Source organism: Mustela putorius, unplaced genomic scaffold (assembly GCF_011764305.1).
Source record: "Mustela putorius furo isolate JIRA1106 unplaced genomic scaffold, ASM1176430v1.1 tig00003853_pilon_pilon_pilon, whole genome shotgun sequence".
NCBI classification, from domain to species: Eukaryota; Metazoa; Chordata; class Mammalia; order Carnivora; family Mustelidae; genus Mustela; species Mustela putorius.
The window spans coordinates 52,503,212-52,526,894 of NW_025422005.1; the positions used below are offsets into that span (position 1 = coordinate 52,503,212).

At 42.9% G+C, this 23,683-nt stretch overlaps 1 protein-coding gene across 1 annotated transcript in view; it reads left to right on the forward strand.

The window, feature by feature from the left end:
• Positions 1-23,683, forward strand: part of CACHD1 (cache domain containing 1) — a 205,604-nt gene that overhangs the window by 35,683 nt on the left and 146,238 nt on the right. The gene's annotated exons all lie outside the window — the stretch shown is intronic.

The window sequence follows — 23,683 nt, forward strand, 5'->3', positions numbered from 1 at the left end:
GATCAAATACACAACTTCTGTTAAACAAATGGAGACATTCGGTTAGAAATGTTTTTATTGACCAGTCAGTCCCCATGACATACGTAAACTTAGGCTTCAGTTGTATTTTGCAGCTGAAGAGCTTCTCTACAGAGTTAAATGCATGAAGCCACAGGTTTGTTAATCTAATAGGTAACTTTCTTGTGTGCTATTTAGAAAGATCCTTGGCTGGGAGACTTGGGCTCCAACCAATGTCCGGATTCCTTCTCTGGGACTCTCTCCCTTTCTTTTGTAAATGAAGAGGTTGGAGGCCGTTCTTCCAGTTCTGTCAGGCTGTATATTTTTGAAATGTAGGCCAAGTTTTGACAACTGACCTAGAGGTAACAGTGATACAGTGAGGAGCATAATAGAAATACATGTTATGGGGCACCTGGGTGGCTCAGTGGGTTAAAGCCTCCCTTCGGCTCAGATCATGATCTCAGTCAGGGTCCTGGGATTGAGCCCCGCATCACGCTCTCTGCTCAGCGGGAGAGCCTGCTCTCTGCTCAGCGGGGAGCCTGGGGGGGGCGCCTGCTTGTGACCTCTGTCAAATAAATAAATAAAATTTAAAAAAGAAAAAATACATGTTAAAAGGTTAAAATTGAAAGGGGGAGAAGACCTTACTAAGGTATTTTACCTCTTATCACAGGAAACTAATGGTATATATTAGAGCTTTGTTTCCTTATATTTGAATATTGAGGAACAGTCATTGAGCTAATAAATTTTTTTTTTTAAGATTTTTATTTATTTATTTGACAGACAGAGATCACAATTAGGCAGAGAGACAGGTAGGTGGGGGAAGCAGGCTCCCTGCCTGGCAGAGAGCCCGATGTGGGACTTGATCCCAGAACCTGGAGATCATGACCTGAGCCGAAGGCAGAGGCCTTAACCCACTGAGCCACTCAGGCGCCCGAGCTAATGAATTTTTAGTTATTCTTCCCCTTACTTGTCTGAGTGTAGCAGATTTCCATCTCTGCCAAATCTGCTTGGCTTAATTCTTTCATTTTGTGCATAGGTACCTCTCCTTGGTATCATTTTGCTTTCCCTAAATAAAAGGGTAAAAACTGATGATTACCCTGAAATCCTGTTTAGGAGGCCAGGTGTGGTAGTGGAAAAACCGATTTATCTCAGCATAACCAAGGGTGAGGAGCTGGGGAGGACTGTCCATTATCTCAGAAATCTCAGAGGGTGCCCCAAGGTTGTGTCCCTGGGAGGGGACCTCCTTGCGCCTGGATGGTGCCCAGATTTGCCTTCCGCCCTCACCCCTCCCAGAAGCTGCATCTCCCCTCTTCATACTGTGCCCTGCTCCCTGCCACCGGGTCCCCAAGCAGCCTGGTGTTGGTCATCTGCCTCCGGGGCTCTTTCACCAGACCCCCTCCCGCTGAGGAACCTTTCTGTCTGCCGCGTAGAATCCGGGTCCAACATTCTTTGTCCCCTCCCTTGGGCATTGTGCCCCTCCTTGGTCAGGTCTCTCTGTACTCATGGCCATCCTGCTTCTCCCCTCCATGCTCTGCCCTTTTTCCTCCACTTGGAGGCCTCGCTTGCTCCTCCGGAAGGTCCCTTGGATCTTTGCCTGGCCAATGGGGGACCACTCCTCAGGAGGGTGGTAGCCCCTTCCACTCCTCCTTATTTTGGGCTGCATTGGTTACTAAAATGGTCGGATTTTAAAAAGCCGTTCTTTTAAATGGGGAGGGCTTTTTCCACCCAAAACATGACAGCGAATTGCACTGTCAGATAACTTTGGCCCTTCACTGCTGTGTCATTATTTCTTTCGCCCCCGATGAGTGCGAGGCGGCAGTATCATTGTGGCAGTATCCCTTGGGTGGACAGAGAAAGACAAGGAAGAACCAGTGATCCAGCTTCACCTGTCCTAACTAAACTGCACGCAGCTCGTTCATTTAACATTGAAAAAGCACTTGACGCTGTTCTTGGCTGTGCTTGGCACCTTGTACTGAGTTCTAAGAATCAAAATAAATGAATAAATAAATAATTGGCCAAGGCTTCTTGTGGATGCAGATAAGTCATGTAATTATCCTTTATCAAGCTCTTACCAAATACTAAATATACTTGTCTGAGTTATCTTATGTAATCCTGACAGTGTTGCTCCAAGGTAGATGCTAATTGACCCTCTAAGTACTGTTAACGAATGTTAAGAGCCAGCATTTAAACCCAGGTACTTTTTATCTTATTTTATTTTATTTTTTTAAAAGATTTTATTTCTTTATTTGACAGACAGAGATCACAAGTAGGCAGAGAGAAAGAGGGAAGCAGGCTCCCAGCTGAGCAGAGCCTGATGTGAGGCTTGATCCCAGGACCTTGGGATCATGACCTGAGCTGAAGGCAGAGGCTTTAACCCGATGAGCCACCCAGGTGCCCCAAGCCCAGGTACTTTTAAAAAAAAAATTAGCATATGATGTATTATTTGCTCCAGAGGTAAAGGTCTGAGATTCATCAGTCTTCCACAATTCACAGTGATCACCATGGCACATACCCACCCCAGTGTCCATCCCCCAGCCACCCTATCCCCTCTTCCCTCCCCCCAGCAACTCTCAGTTTGTTTCATGTGATTAAGAGTCTCTTGGTTTGTCTCCCTCCTGATCCCATCTTGTTTCATTTTCCCCTCCCTTCCCCCCAGAACCCCCGCCCTGCCTCTCAAATTCCTCATATCAGGGAGATCGTATGATAATTGTTTTTCTCTGATTGACTTATTTCGTTCAGCATAATACCCTCTAGTTCCATCCACGTCATTGCAAATGGCAAGATTTCATTTCTTTTGATGGCTGCATAGTATTCCATTGTGTGTGTATGTGTGTGTGTGTGTGTATCAACATTTTCTTTATCCATTCATCTGTTGATGGACATCTAGGCTCCTTCCATAGTTTGGCTATTGTGGACATTGCTGCTATAAACATTCGGGTACACGTGCCCCTTCAGATCACTACGTTCATATCTTTAGGGTAAATACCCAGTAGTGCAATCGCTGGGTCATACAGGAGCTCTATTTTCAACTTGCTGAGGACCCTCCATGCTGTTCTCCAGAGTGGCTGCACCAGCTTGCATTCCCACCAACAGCGTAGGAGGGTTCCCCTTTCTCCGCATCCTCGCCAGCATCTGTCGTTTCCTGACTGGTTAAATTTAGCCATTCTGACTGGCATGAGGTGGTATCTCCCTGTTAAACACAAGTAATTTTAACCACTACAGCAAAGGAGACCAGCGAGGTGGTACAGTGCTGTGAGTGCTTATCCTATGTTGGGTTGTGTTCTAAACGGCTTCCGTGTTTTAATTTGCTTGCTTTCGGCAGCCGCCAATGAGGTGTAAGTATTGTTGATGGCACCGGCAGATGGGAAGGGTGAAGGTGAAATTGCTTGACTCAGCGTCACACGCAGAGCGGGAAGTCCAGGCCAGACAGGACATACATGGGCATCGGTGTTTCACTTGGTGGAGAGGGGTATGTCCAGAAGGACTCCAGAGGGGTAGTGTCTGTCATGCTGAGGGTCTGATCTGTCGTGCTGTTCTTGTCCAGTAAACACTGTGCTTGTTTACAGAAGCAGCTCAAAGCACACTCAGAAAACAGTTTAAATGGAGTAGAGCTGTTTAGTATTTCGGCTTACATTTACCTGCATTGTCTGCTTTCTGTGGGAAGAGCTTCCCCTATTAGAGCACTTTTTACTGGAGCACTTGGGAAAGTTACGCTTCCAGAGTGGTTGAAAATCATGGATAGGAGCTGCATTTGCTCATCTGTTCTTTGAATGATCATTGTTGAGCAAAGATGTCAGTGTACTCCTCTATAAAATGAGATTCCAGATAACTCTGCCATCTCTTCTGAGCTGTGAATTCTAGGCAGTTAAGCATTGGAAGCTCATTACTTAAAAATCAGTATTTATTTCATGAATCTATGTTTTGAAGGCTGTTCCCGATGTGCAAGGATCAGATACGAATGGCTCTGTAGGGTAAGCACCTTCTCTAAATTTCTGTAGCCAAAAAGCATTTGTCAATATGCTGCTCTGTATGCCTCTGTATACCCCTTACCACCTTCTTGGGTGACCGTTAGCTAGATCTGCTTCTGCCTGTCCCACTAGGTTAGGTGCTCCTCAGGTCTGGCACTCCCCTGCTCCTCTTGGCTTTCGTGTTTGAGACTGCATTTAGATCCTGCCAGTCGAATTAAACTAATGGGCTGCCTGGGTAAAGTTGGATGAAAGGTAATGTTTTTAGTTTTTTTTGCTCTTCTATTTCCACCCCATGGAGTAAAGGAACATGTTGCCTAGACCTGGAGAGCACAGGCTCTGAGGCCTTGGGGCGGGGAGAGGTGAGGCAGGAATATGGGGGAACTGGAGTAGGAATCTGCTGACAGCCAGATGATAGGGAATGTGGCAACTCAGGTTGAATTAGGAGGATGAGCCAGAAATAAGACAAGAGAGAGCTTTCAGGAGCTGGGAGCGAGGATGGAACTTGAACTCTATGGGAAAATAGCAGAGAGAAAATAACTCTTTTGATATGTCCAAAAAAAAAAAAAAAAGTGGTATTTATAGGAAAGAGCATACCTTCAAGAGTTAGACTTGAGTTCTTGTCTTAGTATATGCCTGGCCAGGTGGCTTAGTGTAGGGGCCTCCATCTCTTTACAATGTCGGGTCACCTTCTTAACGTGTTTCCTAGGAATTACAGAGGCTGCCAGGGGAAGCTTGCTTGTCTTACGTGTAAAGCCCAATACATATACCAGAGTGAAGGTGGGTGACCAAGAGTCTTTTGTAGAAGAAAGAGGGGCCCCTGGGTGGCTCAGTGGGTTAAGTCTCTGCCTTCAGCTCAGGTCCTGGGATCGAGTCGCACATTGGGCTCTCTGCTCAGTGGGGAGCCTGTTCCTCCTCTCTCTGCCTGCCTCTCTGCCTACTTGTGATCTGTCTGTCAAATAAATACATAAAAATCTTAAAAAAAAAAAAAGAAGAAGAAGAAAGAATGAATGCTGGATTTTGACTCTGAGGACTTGAGAGCATGGGGTCTTTCTTGTGACCTCACGTTAATAAGTTAATCTCTCCAAGCCTCAGTTTCCTTATGTGGAAAATAAGCATGCCTGCCTGCCTTCCAGGTAGTCTGCCAGGGAAGCAACATACTCAGGCTGGGACTGTCCTAGAACACTTGTTCTGGTGTTTCACATTCAGCAGCTGCTGCTCTTAGATGTGGTCCTACCCAATTGACACGTTGTTGCTTCTCTCACTGATCAGAGAGTTGGCTGGGGAAGACAGATGTGAGTCATGTAGAGAACCCCAGTCCCTGTTGTGACCGGACATTCAGGTCTGATACTGGTTTACCTCTGTGGATTTCTTTTTCAGTTTTTAAACTCCTAAGCCCAAGATGGCTTCTTCAACCTAGTGTAGCTGTCTCTCTGGTGGTTCCTTCAGTTCTGGGAAGAAAGCCCTGGGCTCCCAACCACTTGCCTTTCCTTTGGTGACCCCTGCCATCTCCTCCCTCTGTCTCTTTCACAAGGCTCCCTCTCTTTGTGATTGGCATCTTGCTTCCTCCCCAACCTTTGCCCAGAAGGCAAGGCCTGTGGAAAATATTTTTCCCCCCATTGCTAATTTTAAGAGAGAAAGCAGTATAGGGCATTGGAGAGATGCTTTGAAACTTCTAGAGACTCAAAATTTAATGAAGTTCATTCTACATCTTTGTTTCCTGTATGGATGGTAAATGCCCTCAGCTTTTGTTCCTGAAGGTTGGGCTTAGCACCTCTTTGAACTGTCATTAGCAAAAAGGCCTTATGACTTCCTCCATCATGGTGCCCTTCACACCCAGGGCACCTACCCTTTGTAGCAAACGTAGAGTTCTCATTTTTTTTTTTTTAAGATTTTATTTATTTATTCGACAGACAGAGATCACAAGTAGGCAGAGAGGCAGGCAGAGAGAGGAAGGGAAGTAGGCTCCCTGCTGAGCAGAGAGCCAGACAGGGGCTTGATCCCAGGACCCTGAGATCAGGACCTGAGCCAAAGGCAGAGGCTTTAACCCACTGAGCCACCCAGGTGCCCCGAGTTCTCATTTTTTTAGAAATCTCTCCGACCAGGTAACGTAAGTCCACTTGTCTATGTCCAGGAGAGCGTAATTGGAAAGCAAATCCCAAGTTGTAAGAAGGAATTGTTGAAAGAACACCATCTCTATTTCTTTGGCATCAGCCACTTGCTCTGAGAAAGGTAGATTTGAATCAACTAAAGATGAACAGCTTTAGTTCATTTATCTTTCTTGGCTTAAAAAGTAGGAAGGAAAAGGGTCTTAAGGTAAAACACTGAGTTATTCAGTTATTTTATAAGGCTTTATTTTTCTTTGACCATGAAATCGACCTTCAGGGTCTTTTTAAAGTAGAGGAGTTCTGTTAAATCTACAAGGATAGAAGGAAAACACTACAACATTATATATAAATATGAAGTTAATGCTATCAGGTGAATTTTCTGAAGGCTTTTTCCCCCCAAAGCCCAGTATATACACCTACTTTAATGTTACTGACATTTGTATCTTTTCTTTATTAATAATAGGAAAGATTTAAGTCAGGGACTGTGAGTCTCAAACGCCTGGGTGCATTTAGTCTTACATAACTACTGGTAAAAGATTTTTTAAAAGTTCAGGATTATAGAGAAATGATAGGTTTCAGAAAAATTGTTTTTTAAGGGTTGCTGACTTTTCACTTAGTCATAGACCTGAAAGTAACACTGTGTCAACTATAGTCAAAATTAAAAAAAAAAAAAGTTTTCAGCAACCTTTCTTTTTCCTGACAACCCACATAATATGTATTCCACATGTATAAGGTCCTGTTTTTGTTTTGTTTTGTCTTGTCTTGTTTTTTGCTTTTTAAGATTTTCATTTATTTGGCAAAGAGATACAGCAAGAGAGGGAATACAACAGGGGGAGTGGGAGAGGGAGAAGCAGACTTGCCATTGAGCAGGGAGCCCCACGCAGGACTTGATCCCAGGACCCCAGGATCATGACCTGAGCTGAAGGCAGACGCTGAATGACTGAGCCCGCCAGGTGCCCCTTAGTCCTGTCTATGACAGAAGAGTGAAGAGAAATTAGCACATTCATTAAAAAATGTATATTTAGGGCGATTTAGGATCTGCTTTTTAAACACGTTTTGCTGGACGTCAAGAACCAGGAGCCTTGGATGGATTCGTAGTGCTGGCCCTTGATCGGCTGCATGAGCCTGAGCAAGTCAGTACCTTGTCAAAACCGTAGAGTTGCTTCCATAGGGTTGTGATGGAGGGTCAGCAGATCTTCAGACATTTCTTGCTGTTTTGGTGGCCCTGCATCCTAGGTACCTTTTTTTTTTTTTGGTGAGGAAGAGTGGATGATCTGACTCCTTGCTCTGTAACAGCTAAGGTGATGGGTATGTTCCCTCCACTAGGTGGTCAATCTCCTGCCTGGGACTTGAAACATTTACACAGCAATAGAGGAGATGTTAAGATTATGGGGAAGAGATTCCAGGGACAGGAACAGCCAGTTGTCCTCTGTGGCCTTTGAGTGAGGTTGTTTTAGTGGCTTGATCTCTTCAGGAGTGCTCTCAGCTATCTAATATTGCTAAGATTCTGTCTCTTGTGTTTCTCGTGTCTAACAAATTCCTTTTCTGCTTATGGTAATTTCTGTCTTGATCTGTTTTTCGGGTGGTAGTTCTCATTCAACTCTACCTAGTTTTTAAACTATAAAAACCAGAAATTGACAAAGAGGTTGGCCCACTGGTTGAAGATACAGTTAAATTGAGACAATGTTACCTGCCTTTATAAGTATTCCTGCAGGATTGTTGTATGATCTAGATGAGATGGTGCTGTGGGACCTTGAAAGTTCAGCGCATTCATTCATTACCTTATTCCTGGAGGTTCCTATGAGGGGAAAATCTATGGGCTTAATATCATTGTGGGTACTGTTGTGATTTAGAATGTCAAAGAGAAGGGCCTAGGGTTTGGTGCGGGTTCTGGTCCTTGCTGTGGAGAATCCCATCTTGAGCCAGATTGTGCAGGGCTTTTTTTTTTTTTTTGCTTATAACTTCATGGTAGATAAAATGCACAGATATTTTGGGACTGCACTTATTTTTGGTGTCATTTCTATCTCTTGAGGACGCACAGGCAGGTGGAGTATGACGGTGTAGTAGTAGATCAGGCTTAGAGGACGTGGCAAATTGAAGACTAATATTTACTGAGCTTCTACAGAACAAGGCAATATATTTCAATCTTCTTTCTCGTTTGCTGTTAATTCCTTTGTTTTATGGATCAGGAGATCTTCATTGAGAGGATGTCTCAGTAACTTGCCCTGTATCGATTTGCTGTTGTATGGGAGATTGAACATTGACATCTAGAGTTCTTGTATTTGCAAATCCCAGGCTCTTTCCATTCTGTTCATTGTAGGAGCAAAGGAAAACAAGAAGTGGAAGACAGAAAAAGCAGAGAAAGGAATAGAGGTTACTTAGGAAAAAATACGACCCTGAGGTTCCAGTGATTATAGAGAAATGAAGGAAGAGGAAATCCTAAAACTGCAAGATTGGAATGGACCTTAAGTTCATCATAGACCCTAGCTGTTGTTCACTGCTCCATTGATATGGCCACCCAGCCTCCTCCTGCAGCAGTGGCGGGGCGCATCTTCCTTCATTGATGGTTTAGTGCATCTGTGGACAGCTCTAGCCATTAGGAAATTATTTTCTACAAACCCCAGAATTTCCTTTGCCTTCAAGTTTGTGTCCACTAGTAATAACCTCTTGGCAATTAAAAGCACTAATTAGCACTTTGAACGGATAAAGCTAGCCAGCTTTAAAACAGTTATGAATCACAGCTCTAGAAATTGCTTTGGTTTGAATCCTACCTTCTCCGTTTTACTTGCTGTGGCCATGAACAAGTCACCCCTGTTTCTTCTTCCGTAAATGGTGACCAGCTCATAAGAGGTAAATCAAATGGAATAAAGCACTTGACATCACTGGCACATAGTGAGACTGTAACTGATGATGATGATTTTCTATAACTCTTTGAGGTAGAAATGACCACTCCCATTTATCCAGATCTTGAAACTGAAGGAGCTACTTGAGGAAGCACATGGAAGCTGTGAGGTTCAGAGGCACACGATTCAATTTGTGCCCTTTCCATCTTCATGTTTCCTACCACTCACTCCCCTGGTCTGAATGGAGAGTGGCTACTCCAGGCTACTCTAGGAGTGATGGAGACAAAATACAGCAGCATGTAGATGTGGCCACCTTGGGCTGAATTCAACACTTCCAGACTTTAGATGGCTGTACCTTCTTCTCTTTCTCCTAAAGAGGACACTGGGGAGGGTATGTGCTATGGTAAGTGCTGTGAATCTTGCAAGACTGATGATTCATAGACCTGTACCCCTGAAACAAATAATATATTATATATTAATAAAAAAATTTTAAAAAGAAACTTCTTTCAGTTTTTGTATTCTATAGTCATCAGCACATGGATTGGGGGCACCTCATGTATTTGTTATGAGCTAGCTTGTATAAAAAGTCTCTCTGGGAGGCGGAACTTTGTTTTCCAATATACGTATGTGGTAAACTTGACATGAGATAGGATTAAGTTGTGTTTTCCACCATGTGCCTACCAGACACTGTCATCATCAGGCCATCTTTTTATAAAACCTAAGATCTACTTTGTTAGCTGAATGTTAGTCTCTAGCCTGCGAACATTCTTCCACGAGTCCATGCCAGACAGGCACAAGTTCTAACTTTAGGGTGTTTGTTTTTCTGTTACCAGTTGCTCTCATCAGATCCTGAGATCCTGGCACTCTTGTTTCCAGGATTCTACTGCAAGCTGGTTTACCTTGAAAAAGCCACTTGACTTTTAGCGTGAGATTCTCTACCTGCCATTTTGTTGTGCTGTGTATCAGGTTATTCTAATGCAGGTTTTCATGACCTTGAAACTAATGACTTGTGGTGGGATGGTCGTGGTGGGGCGGTGGAAGTGGTCGTTACTGGCCTGGCGGGGGAGGGGGGAATCTCTCCTGTGCACTTTAGGATCTCAAATATCTCTAACTTCTACCCACTAGATGCCAGCTGTGTCTCCTCTTCCTTCCCCACCCCCTACACCAGTGTGATCACTAAAAATGTCTATGGGGGAGTATGGCAACATGATTGTTCCCATTAAGAAATACTATTCGAAGGTTGGAATACTTGGGGGTGCCTGGGTGGCTCAGTCGGTTAATCGTCTGCCTTCAGCTCAGGTCATGATCCCAGAGTCCTAGGATGGAGCCCCACATCAGGCTCCCCGCTCAGCGGGAAGCCCAACTCTCCTTCTGCCTCTGATCCTCCTGCTCCCCCCATGCTGATGCTCTTGTGCTGTCTGTCCGATGAATAAATAAAAAATCTTTAAGGTTGGAACCCTCGTATATGTAAAAGCTTGTTTGCAAGCTCAATATCTGTAAGATAACTACTAGACCTTTTACTGAATATCTCCTTCAAGCAAAGCACTGTGCTAAGTGCAATGGAGAAAAGAAACAAGAGCCATAAGTAGGTTACTATTACTGCTTCCGAGCAGCTACTGTTGGGGGAGAGATGATAACAAGGGAGAATTTGACAAACCTGGAAGGTTCAAAGGCAAGGTCCCATTTGAGGGCTACCTTAAAGGGAACAGAGAATGGAAAGAAATCCAAGAAGGAACCAGTGCATCATTTCTAGTCTTTTGATAGTCTTCTAGTCTTTTGATAGGTTGCCAGTCCAAAAATCGAAATTAGTGAAGTAATTTTCGAAATTACTGAAAAATTGAAATTCAGTTTGCATGTTGCAAACTGAAGATTGTATGACCCACTGGAAAGAGACCCTTACTGTTCAGTGGGAAACTGTTGGTGACCGTGGGAACATTAGTCTGGTGTTGCCAGACTTTCCAGGATTTTGAAAGATGTTGAAAATTCAGATTCTTGTAAAATGTGACATTTCCCATACTTTAAACATTGGCTCCATTTAAAACAGCAGTAATCTTGAGCTGGTCAAGTTTGGTTGCTAGTTTGCAGTCTCTTACAGGTAATCTTTTCAGAGGGGGCTGAAGGACCCTTCCCCCACCCCTTTCTAGTAGAAACTATTGGAGAAGAAGTTAAGCTGGTATGTTCCTCAGTACTGTATACTGTTCATTTCTAACCATGTTTTTCTTCATTTGAACTTCAGCTATCAAGATAAAGTGTAGATCTAAAATCTTGACCTAGGTTAAATAAAATCACATTTTTGGAAAATGTGAACATCTTTCACTTAAGAATTCTCCAGGGTCTTCAGCTAAAAGTGAAACTGAAATGGTTGCCAGTAAATGCCTTTTGTAGCCTTGGAAATTCAAAGTGATTTATCACTTGGTGGTAATAACTGGAGACCTCTATGTATAAGAAAGAAGTTAAAGGTAAAGAGGCCAAAAATAACAAATATAATCATATGGCTTTTTTCAAGAGATGTCCATATGGCTATCTAGCTAAAAATGACTCTTGCCAGCTTGACTGTGAATTTTTTTTTTTTTTTTGTAGTTTTAGATAAAAGCCTTTAAGCTTTAGCACTGTAAGGAAAGAATTCTTCATCTTCTAGGTTTTTGAAAAACTGAGCTGTGGGATGGGGGAGGAATGTATTCATAGGCAGCAGAGCTAGATTCCTAGTTGACCATAGGATTACTGGTGTTTACCTCACCAGCAAAACTATGTGATGACCCCTGTTTGTATTCTTTTAAGTCTCCGGTGATAGTTAACCTTTTTCTGATGTATCCAAGTTCCATGTCTGACAGTCTAGCTCAGTGCACCATCTTGTTGTCAAGGATGAAGTTGGAAATACTTTGGAAGATGCCTCGAGGAAATCAAGATAGAAGTTTGTACAATTTTTACTTGTATAGTAAAGTAAGTGGCATAATCTGGTCTGATTTGTTCTTGCGGTCTTTTAGTAGTTCTCATTAAATAATCTATTTTATAATTATGATGAGAAAGAGCATGAAGTTGACCAGTACATAGGCTCATAGAGTTCCCATGTTCCTCTTTTGGTCATAATGGAGCTAAATTTCCCCCATGTTCAGACTCTCCATATCTCTTCATTGACCTGTTGGTATCTGTGTGATTTTTATCCCCATGTGGGTGATTTGGGAAGAACACACATATATACATGTGACCCAGAAGGATAAAAATTACAGATCTAGATTAATCTGAGTGGTATGAATTCTTAAAAGTTTTTCTTCATTTTTCTAATGAATCCTGAACTCATTAATACAAACTGTTAAACAATTCCTGTTTCTACTCCCCTCAACTGAGCAGTCTACTTCTGAAAAAGAATTTCTTTGGTGTATATGTTAGAACATTGAACTGGGGAGCTGCAAAATTAGACTTTCAGGTTATAATGAAAACCAATAGGAAGCAATACGGGCCCTCCCAATTTGTGCAAGAGGCTGAATTTAAATTACCCGAAGAGTCTCCTCAAACCAGATGCGTTTGCAGTCTGATTGGTTTGACATTTGTCCAGGACCTTTGGAATATAAGCTTATGCAATTAAAAACTAAAATGTTTCTATCATTGCCAGTTCAAAATATCTCGGAGCATTTTTTTCCCCTTCTTAAATCATTTTGACTATTAGTATTTGTGGTGATATGGACGAAAAATGCTATTATGCAACAGCTGTAGTTGTGCTTCCTGAACGCATGCCAATTCCGTTCAGACTGAGCCGCAGGGACTGCTTGTTAGCTCCCTAGCTGCCTGGGAGAGAGGGTAATGTAAAATTAATGTATGAAGAAAGGCCTGTTATCTGACACTGTTTGGGGATGCAGGTAGTCTGAAGTGTTGTGCAGAAATTAAACGAACCTGGTAATCTATGTTTATGGAAAGGTGGCTGGGATTCGTGGTTCCAACTCTGTTGGTTTTAATATAAAAAATTTAAGGAGGGCATTCATTTCCACACCCCTCCCCGCCTTGCCCCACTTCATGAACTTAAAGTGTGTGTAAAGCTTGAGATTTTGAGATCTTTAAGTTTTTGGGGTGGAGAGTGGGCTTCATAGGCTTGGAGAAGAAGTGGTAGCGATCGTTACTAAGATTCTCACAGACAGGTTACAGATCCCCGAGAAAATGATCGTTTATTCAAGTAGTCTTTTTCTTGGTAAGTAGTGTGTAAAGTACATGGACGCTGAACATTTTCAGATCAGTTCGAAACTAACCTGGATCCTTTCTTCAGCGAGGCAGTTGTGGTTATTAATATGCCCGTCCTTCCATATTTCCCCCCCTGCAGTAATCCTGTAGTCAGTCAGCAGTATCTCTCCATTCTTACGTTAGCCAGAGCAGTTCACTCCTGCATGGTCTCCATGTCCAGTACATAAGTCTGCCGTATCCTTGTTCATATGGTTCCCGGATCGCTGCTTTGCTGATTGGCTGCATCTCCACTCTGGGAGCATTATTGTGTAATAAGCCATCTTACTGCATTTGGACCCCAGTATCCAGCAGGGCTCCTGGCGCATACTAGGTGCCCAATAAGTTTGCTCACAGGAACGAAGATTCTGTCAGTGAGGTTAATGCTGAAAAGAAGAAAGGACCAAGTAACAAGCCACACACACACACACATATGTTTTTTTCTTTCTTTCATGACTTACCGTTTAATCCTTAAAACAGTTTTGCACAATAGATGGTATCTGTTTTGTAGGTTATTACCCCCACATCAATCTCAGAGCTGATTAGGAGAGGGAGTCTGGATTTGAACCCAGAGTTTTATCCTCTGGTTATTCTTAACCACCATGCCACAGGAGGGACGTTCTCTACTATAGAAACATTTTTATCAAAATGTTTTTCAAGAGACTTGTATCTCTTTGAATTTGCTAGGGCAATTCTTTTTCGTATTCAAACTCTTCTCCCTAATAAACATGAGTGAAGTCCCACCAGAAACAAAAACACAAAAACTTGTGTAGCTGAGCTGGAATGGAAATACGGCATTGGGGTTAACCAAAGTAAACCCAAAGACCTGGCTTCTTATCTTGTTTGTCTGTTTATTAGCACTGGAACCTTGGGTAACTCCTTCAGGCCCCAGTTTTGTCGCATGTAAATTGGGGATACTCTTATGACCTTTCTCCAGCTTACGTGAATCCCATGAAATAATGCAGGTAGAACTTGCTAGATGTCTTGAGACATAGTGAGTGCTCAATGAATGGTATCTGCTGTTGTTGCTGTTAGCACATAGGTATGTTTCTCTCACCCAGCAAATACATTTACTGAGTGCATAGTATGTACTAGGCACACTTAGATCCTACTAATTCATCTTTTATCAAAAATGCCTTTTTGGGGGCACCTGGGTGGCTCAGTGGGTTAAAGCCTCTGCCTTCAGCTCAGGTCATGATCCCAGGGTCCTGGGATCGAGCCCCGCATTAGGCTCTCTGCTCAGCAGGGAGCCTGCTTCCCCCTCTCTTTCTGCCTGCCTCTCTGCCTACTTATGATCTCTGCCTGTCAAATTAATAAATAAAATCTTTGGCGGGGGGGAGGCTTTCTGTGTGGAATTTACATTCCAGTTGCATTCCAAAGGAGAGAGCAAGACAGTAGACATAATGAATATTATGGGGATATAAATTGTGTGTTGGAGGGAGCCTGGTGCTACCAGAAGGAGAAAGGGTAAGGAAGATCAAGAGAGTGTGTAGGAGCCTAGGGTGGCCTTTGAGATTGACATTAAAGAGTTTTCACTATGGGGCTTATTGAAAAAATGATGCTAGAGCAAAGACTTGAAGTAGGTAGGAGGTAAGGGACCTTGCCTCGTGGCTCTTTGGAAAGAGCCCGGCAGAGGGCTTGTGCTGGGGGGGGTGAGCAGCAAGGACACCAGAGTAGCCGGAGGACTGAGAGGGATCAGTAAGGCCTCAGAGGCCTTACTCTGAGAGTAAGGAAGAGCCATGGGGGGGCAAGTCTTGAGCAGCAGAGTGATGTGATCATCCTCGCCGTGCTGCTTCTCATCAGGAGGGACCTGGACAGTAGAGCTCTTTGCTCCCCTCTCTCCTATTAGCTTAACCTTTTACACTTTAAATGTGTGGGGAAAAAATTGCATTCGACCACCCCAGGGTGGCTGCCTGCCTACCCTGTCATTGATTGAACCTGGCGGTCCTGCCGCTGTAATGGCTGTATTCCTTGGGAAACAAAGGAAGTGATTAGATCTGAAGAGGGGAGGGAAGTAGAATCCTGTGGTAGCACAGCTTGGGATCCTCTTTGAACAGGACGTGATGTCTTCAAGGCTACCCAGGCTTCCCGACCTGAACCAGGAAACCTTCTGTAGAGGATCCTGGGAGGTGTTGGTTGGTTTAGTGGTTTTTCAATGTTTGTATCTCCTTACGGTGAGGAGGATCCATTATGAAGAAGAGGAAGAGCTTAAGTGTGGTCATTTGTCAGCTTATGACCTGTGTTTGACTTCTTTCCTCCAAGGGGACAGCGGCATACATAGGGGTGGAAAAGGTTTCTGTGCTCTCTCTCCAGGGAGAACCCATGACTGTTTTTGTTTTTGTTTTTTAAGATTTTATTTATTTATTTGACAGGCAGAGATTATAAGTAGGCAGAGAGGCAGGCAGAGAAAAAGGAGGAAGCAGGCTCCCTGCTGAGCAGAGAGCCTGATGCGGGGGATCGATCCCAGGACCCTGGGATCATGACCTGAGCCGAAGGCAGAGGCTTTAACCCACTGAGCCACCCAGGCGCCCCGAACCCATGACTTTTAAACCCAGTTTCAGTATCTAGTATAGTCTTCCACTGTTTCCTGGGTGTCCAGGTCTTCTCAACAACGTTAATTTTAATACTCTTGTTTTTTTATTTTATTATTTATTTATTTGTTTGTTTGTTTTAAAGATTTTATTTATTTATTTGACAGAGAGAGAAATCACAAGTAGGCAGAGAGGCAGGCAGAGAGAGAGAGGGTGGGAAGCAGGCTCCCTGCTGAGCAGAGAGCCCGATGCGGGACTCGATCCCAGGACTCTGGGAGCATGACCTGAGCCGAAGGCAGCGGCTTAACCCACTGAGCCACCCAGGCGCCCCAATACTTTTGTTTTTTTAAATTCATGCATGGGAATGTGGTCCTATTAGGAAATGATGGACGTTGTGGGTAGAAGCTGGTGTGATGCAGAATTTTACACAGGATCACAGGAGATTGGAGTCAGAGGATCTGGGTTGCAGCCTGCGTTTCTCAAAATAGCTGTGTGACCGTGACACCGGAGCTCAGGCTTCCTCCTCTCTGAAATGGGTTAAGTTACATGTGCTTTTTTTTTTTTTTTTTTTTGCCTTGCAGGGTAGGGAAGAAATAAGGTGTACAGATATCCCCATGTGCTAGTATTGTGACCCTGAATGTGGGGAACCACTGTTGGTAAAGTTCTGTTTGGGAGCAGAAAGTGTGTGTGATGGTCCTGTTTACCTTTTGCAGAGAATACCAGCAGTGCCAAGCAGGGTGTTTATTTCTCCACCGCTCCATTCCCTGGGAGTTGAAGCTTTTGTCTCCCTTTCAGATTATCTACAACCTATTGTGTTGGAAAACCCCAGAGATAAGGGCCTTGCCTGGACCAGCAGTCTGTGCCTGCAGACCCATACCCTAACAAGGCCTGTCCTCTACCTACTGGTCCCACTAACATCTTTTTCCCCCTCACAAGACCCCCAAACCGCCCCCCATTCTCTTAATTATTTGAGGTAATTTTGGAGATAGGCATCACTTAATTGAGTTAAAGCTTTACATTTGAGGGGTTACTCATTAGCAGGAACATTTTTTTTTAATCTCATTAACCCCTGCGACCTATTTGATAATAGACTTAATGGAAGAATTTGCTCAAAAGTCTCAAAGAGCCACTAATAGCTTCTTGTGCCTGATAAACTTTTTGCCTACGGCAATGGAAGTGGGGAAAATTCCAGATGCTAAATAATCTGGGGCCGGCAGGTTGAGGAGGTGGGGCTTTTTGTTTGAGGCCCAGCCAGGAATTACAAGAGAGATAATCACATCAGATACTCCAAGGAGGATTGATTTCAGAAATGGAAACATGTAGAACACCTCAGAAAAACTATTCATCTGCTCCAGGCCTCAGTTGCCGTATCTCTAAAGCAAAGGGATCAACTTTATGTCCGTAATAGGGCATGCATTATTATTTCTAATATTTTAAAAATACCTACCAAACTATTTAAGTCTGAATTTTTTTTTCCTCCTAGCAAAAAGTTACCAATGATTTCCCATTAACTGTCAGTCAGATGCTGTGAGTAACTAGAGTTAACCAGAGTTATAATACTAAGCTGGTATCATTCCAGGGCAAACCCCAAAACTTGATATTTGGTCAGTCTTATGACAAGCATAATTTGGACTTCTGCTTTTTGCTATTGCAAACAGCTCTCAGTCATTGCCACCTGTTGCAAATTGTCCTGAGTCCATTTGGTTATGCAGAACTCTGAGAGGGTTTTGGGAGATAAATTTGGTAATAGCCAAATTATTTGAGGGCAGTAAGGTTAGCTACTGACCCACAACTTTGCCACCTGGTTATAACTAAAGCAAGTCTGAGTTGCGATCCTGCTACACGTACAGACGTTGCTTATCAGCCAGCGGGCACGAAGCATTTCATGCAAGATAGCCTGGTATGTTTGGTGAAGTCCCAGCTCTCTTCTGTTGGTTTCTCTGATCACTGCCTTGCATGAAAACTGCACTCGTAGACACGACGGCATTCCAGAGGAGGGTTCTGTTATCCTTAATGATCAGCATCTAGGAACTGGCAGTCTTCCAGTTGTGGCTGGACTTGGGGCCGTTAAGGGAACAAATTTATGAAGGCTACATTCTTACTCATGCAAGACGAGGGGTGTTGGTGAATATCCTGGCCAATTCTTAAAACTTAAAGAGATCTTTAATTCCACCAGTGAAGGCCCATTTCTAACATTTATAATGTCTGTTTATCTTTTTTTAATTTTTTCTTAAAGATGTGTTTTACTTAGAGTGCCTGGGCATGTGCATGTGTAAGGGGAGGGCAAAGAGGGACCGGGAGAGAAGCAGACTCCTGCTGAGTGTGGAGCCCCCCTGGCTGCAGGGGACGTGGGGGGGCTCCATCCCATATCCCTGAGATGACTAAGCCAGCAGAACCACCCCAGGCTCCTGCCCCACTCTAAGTCCATCAGTTATAATGCCTGTTTATAAGCCACTGACTTCACACAAGCACACGTGCACACACTGATGCATGCACACACACACCCCTCTGACATTTGCTTTACTAATTGGCTAAGGGTCTGGTGTTGATTAAAACGGATAATGGGAACATTTGCAGGGCCTCTCTTTGGAGTATGTCTCCATGATTAGAACACAAGCTGCCTACCCTTGGAGAGGGCCTTCCTGAATGTAATGCCCACTGCATCTGAGTTGTAGTGTAACCTAATTAAGACCCACACAATATCACATTACCTGTACTGAATTACTGCTGACCTAATTAGGCATCTTAACACTGCCTTTGTGGAGCCCCATGGTGGAAACCACTGTTATTAATGGCACTCTGTAGGAGTTAAGACTTTGAAATGATTTTTCAGGATTCCTTTGTTCAAAAAGTGTTTAACTTTGACACGTTCAGCACCATCTTGTCACCATTATTAGTTACCATTTATCACGTGCTTACCGCGTGTCAAGTACGCTAATCTAGGTACGCTGCCTCTCCTTCTCATCCAACCTGTGAAGTAGAGACCCGGCTCCATTTCATAGACAGAAAACTGAGGCTAACAAAGATGTGTGTGGAACCCTTATCACTGAAAGGTAAGTCGTCTGTTGAGGTGGGCCTGTCCTCTAGCCCCTGGTTAGTTTCTTAATGCTGCATAACAAAGTACCAACAACACCAGTTTATTACCTAGCAGTTTCTTTAGGGCAGAACTCTGGGCTTGGTGTGGCTGGATTCTCACTGGACTGCAATTAAGGTATTAGCTAGGGTTGTGATGATTGTGAGAGTTTGGCCGTTATCTCCCACATCACTGGTTATAGGTAGGATTAATTCTTGTGGTCACAGGTCCAAGGTCCCCATTTTCCCCTCTAGCTGCTGGCCAGGCACCTCTTTGAGTTCCTGGAGGTTGCTCAGTGCCTTGCCCCATGGCTCCCAGGGACAGTTCACAACATGTGTGCTGTTTCCTTCCGGATCAGCTGGAGTGTCTCTCTGATTCCCCATCTGGCATTAGCTGGAGAAGAACTCTGCGGTGAAAGGGTTCGTGTGGTTAGGTTAGGCTGACTGGCTCATCTCCCATTTTGAAAGTCCACTGTACTATATGCTATAAGCTCATGATGGGAATAAAATCTCTGAGTTTGCAGGGTATGTACAAACGGGTCAGAAATTTTCTTAGCATTCTGCCCATGCAACCCTGCTCAGAAGTTGGATCTGGAAGGAAGGCAGGAGAGAACATGCTGATGCGGTTCTGAAGGTTAGTGTTATGTGGGAGCTCTAACCAAGAGGGATGCAAGGAACCGAGCTGATGTTGCAGGGACCTCGATACGGGGACCCAAAGGTAGTTCTTTGTGCTTGACCATTTTTGCCTAGAGCAGACCCTAACAATTACCATATAGAAACAGATCTTAGAATGTGGTCTAGGTAAGAACCAAATGAACCTTAGTTGGGGAAGTGGGCTTAATTTCCTCATTACGTGAGATGGATTTTGTTTTGTTTCATAAAATGAATACTGTGGCTAGGCGGTATCAGCCTAAGAGCAGTGAATGGTAGCTTTGTATCTCTAGTTCTCTCACTGTGTCTGTAACACAGTCTTTCACAGTAAATACCACGGATTTGAGGACTGTTGGAGAAAGTGTGACTACTTACTCCTTACTCAATATGTGTTCTACCATAGAAACCCTTACCGCCTTTTTCTAAAGAAATCTCTTAAAATGATAGTCTCTCTCAGTTGCATAGCACCTGACAATTTAGGAAATGTTTTTATGGAAACCATTTTTTTCTGATTATATTTTTAATCGAGATAAAAGATAGAGTCAAGTGCACAAATCTGAAATGTACAGCTTGATGAAATTTTCTGTATGTTTATTCCTTGTGTAACCCACCCACCTGGGGCACGATAAAGGACATTTCCAACACCTCTGAAGGCTCCCTTACACTCCTTTCCAGTTAATCTCTTTCTTCAGCGGTTCGGCTATTCCCAGAAACACAGGAGAAGGAGAGGAGGAGATCTTGTGACTTACCATCTATGCGGACAGGAGAACCCGATTTCGGATTTCTAGATCTGTGCTCTTGCTTCCAGAAGACACTGTACCCTTGGCCAGACCTTTCTAGGGGACCATTTCTTCTAGAAAGCAGGAGGTTCAAGCATGCTTTCTTGTCCAAGACTCTGAGGCAGCCACTGGTGATTTACTATGCCGAGTCTTTTTGTTCATAAATCCAGCAACTCGGACACATTTAGTACATAACGAGTACCATCATGTATGTAATTTTTAAAGTTTTTGTGTAAATTCGTTATTTAACATATGGGTAGATGTAACTTTTAAACAGATTTTGATGCAGCTGGGGAAAGCATTGTCTCTTTCCCCCTGCAGAGCATTTTCATTGTATCTGATGGTATAGGACAAAAAGAATAAAGTGTTTTGTGTCCCAGACACTTTATTTCAGAGGTAGTAAATGGGAAGTTTTGATGTTGCCCTTTGGCTGTCTCCTTAGAACTTGTGAAAAGGAGGGATATCTCCCAGAGCCATCTGAACTTCCCTTGCCCTCCTTTTTTAGGGAAGTGATGTGTGCTCGACTACAGCCAGCAAAGATCAGTTAAAACAACAGAATTAAGAACTGAAAGCCAGTAGATCTTCTTGTTCTTGTTCTTTTCTTCTTTTTTTTTAAGAATCTGCGGATTTTATTTTTTAAAACTGCTTTATGGATATCCTCACATACCATGTAATTCACCCATTTAAAGTGTGCAATTTAGGGGCTTTTAGTACATTCACTAATAATGGCAACCATCATCCTAGTCCATTTTGCAACTTTTTTATCTCCACAAAAAGAAACTCTGTACCGTTTAGCTGTCCCCTTGATATTCTGTCTCCCTCCTCCTCCTGGCCCCCTCGGCCATCCCTAAGCAACCAGTAATCTACTTTTTCTCTAGATTGCCCTGTTTTGAGCATTTCATATGAAGAGACTCATACGTGATATTTTGTAACTGGATTCTTTCAAACAACAACAACAAAAAAAAGCCAAATATTTTCAAGGTCTGTAATGCTGCGGCATGTATCAGTACTTGATCCCTTCTGGTGACCAAATAATATGCCATTGCATAGAGAAACCATAGTTTTGTTCATGCATTCTTCAGGTGATGGGCATTTGCATGGTTTCCACGTTATGGCTGCCATGAATAATGCTGGCTATAAGGATTTGCATGCAAGGTTTTTTTGTGGACATAGGTTTTCTTTTCCCTTGGGTGTACATATATGAGGGGAATCGCTAGGCACTTGGTAACCCTGTAATCATGTGAGGAACTACCAGCCTGTTTTCCACAGTGGCTTTACCATTTGACATGGCGGCCAGCAGTGTATGAAGGTTCTGATTTCTCCATGTCCTCACCAACATTTTGTGTTCTCTGACCTTTTTTTGTCTAGCTATTTTAATAGATGCTGAGTGGTATCTCAGTGTGGTTTTGATCTTCATGTCCATGATGACTAACAATGTTGAACATCTTTTCATGTGCTTACTGACCTTAAAATCCTTTGCAAAAACAAAAAAACCAAAACGTTTGCCTATTTTAAAATTGCATCTTTCATTGAGTTGTAAGACTCATTTATTTATTCTAGATACAAGTCCCTTATGTACGATTTGCAAATATTTTCTCCCATTATGTAGGCGGTCTTTTCACTTTGGTGTCGTTTGAAGCCCAAAAGTTAAAAAAAATTTTTTTTTAAGATTTAAAAAATTTATTTATTTACAGACAGAGATCACAGTAGGCAGAGAAGGCAGGCAGAGAGAGAGAGAGGGAGAAGCAGGCTCTCCCCTGAGCAGAGGACCCAACGTGTGGCTCGATCCCAGGACCCTGGGATCATAACCTGAGCCAAAGGCAGAGGCTTTAACCTACTGAGCTACCCAGGAGCCCCTAAAAGTTTTTAAATTTTTATGAAGTCTGATACATCTGTTTTTGTTGTTGTTGTTGCTCCGGTTTTTAGTTTCATACCTAAGAGTCTTTTGCCAAAAGAAGGTCCTAAAAATTTATATACAGATCAGTGCAGGTTCTTAAAAATTTTGAAAGATGCTGCTGTTGGGGGCCAGTAGGTGAATGGTACATGGGAACTCATTGTATTTGTAGTTTGTGAGTCTGAAATTTTTTCAGTAGAAAATCTTAAAAGAAATGGGCATAGGTTACATTCAAGAGACTCGGGCTCATTTGATAGTTTCCTCTTAATTATGAAAATGCCGGTGAGGAAAATGGCTTCCTGTGTTTTCCTGTGGCATGGCCTCCTTTTCAAGTGAGTGAACATTGCATTTTGGCTGCAAGAGAAAGAGTGGACCTTTAGTAAATTTTGGAATGGTTTGAGTCCAAGAGACCAGACCATGCTGTGTGCTAGCAGTTTTAAAACAAAAGCCTAAGTTACTCTGATGTCCTGCCCCTCACTGCTGTCCCCCTTCTTCCCAGCAGAGCATCTGTAAAAGACTGCACTTGAATTTGAACCTGATTGGATATTTAATGATATTCATGAATCATTATTTCTGTGACCGTGGTATTGTGCTTTTTTTTTGTTGTTGTTTGTTTAAACAAAAAGTGTCTTTATTGTTTAGAATTTTATATAAATTGTTGGTGGATGACATTATAGGGTGTCTTTAATTGGCTTCAGAAATGACTTAGGTTGGGAAAAGTGGGCATAGGAATGAAGAAGATGAACTGTGAGTTGGGAATGGTTGAAACTAGGTAATGGGTCTGTGGAGATTTGTTATACTATTCTGTCTTTTACAGGTTTTTTCCATAATAAAAACATAGTTTTGGAGGAGTTTATTTTTAATACCATGTTTTTAATGCAGCATTTCCACTTGGAGCTGTGTTTGCTTTGCATAGATGTGGGTCTTCTGTGTTTGGATGTCCTGCCCGCCCCGGTATGGAGGAACACTTAGGAGCAGTTACTGGAACTTCTCAGAGGCAAACCTTGGTTTACAGAGGCTTTGTGGACCCATGTGAGGTCTGCTATTGCCCTGGCAGAATTCATCTATTGCTTCCAGGGCCCTCTCTGTTGCCTGTGTTATAGATGCTAATCTGTAACGCCCTTTGTTTCATAGTTAGTGAGTTTAGTTTTCTGAAGCTTTTTGAACCCATGATTCTAGGAATCTTTGCACTTGTTAAAATGGAAGTTTGTATATAAAATGTTCATTTATACACATCCACACACAGATCTGGTAACTAGAAAAAGTTAGAAATAGACCATAGAGAATTTGGTCACGTGAGTGGAACTTTATCCTTATCATTGATCCTGCTGTTTGTAAAGGAGACTTTTAAATGCTTTATTCTCTCTTGTTCTCACTTTCTAATGGCTAGGAACCTCCATAAATGGAGTATATGAGTCTTTATTTATCCAAAAACAGGAATTTGAAGAGAATTGTTACAACTCTGTATTCAGATGACTGAAGCTTTCAGAACAACGTTGAATTGAATCATCTGTACAAAGAGGGGACACCATCTGGAAATTATTCTATGCTTTATTCTTGGTTTTGCTAGCATAATGAAATACGAGCATTCCAACTTCTCGTAATTGTTAAACTTTGTGATGTAAATGGTGCCAGGC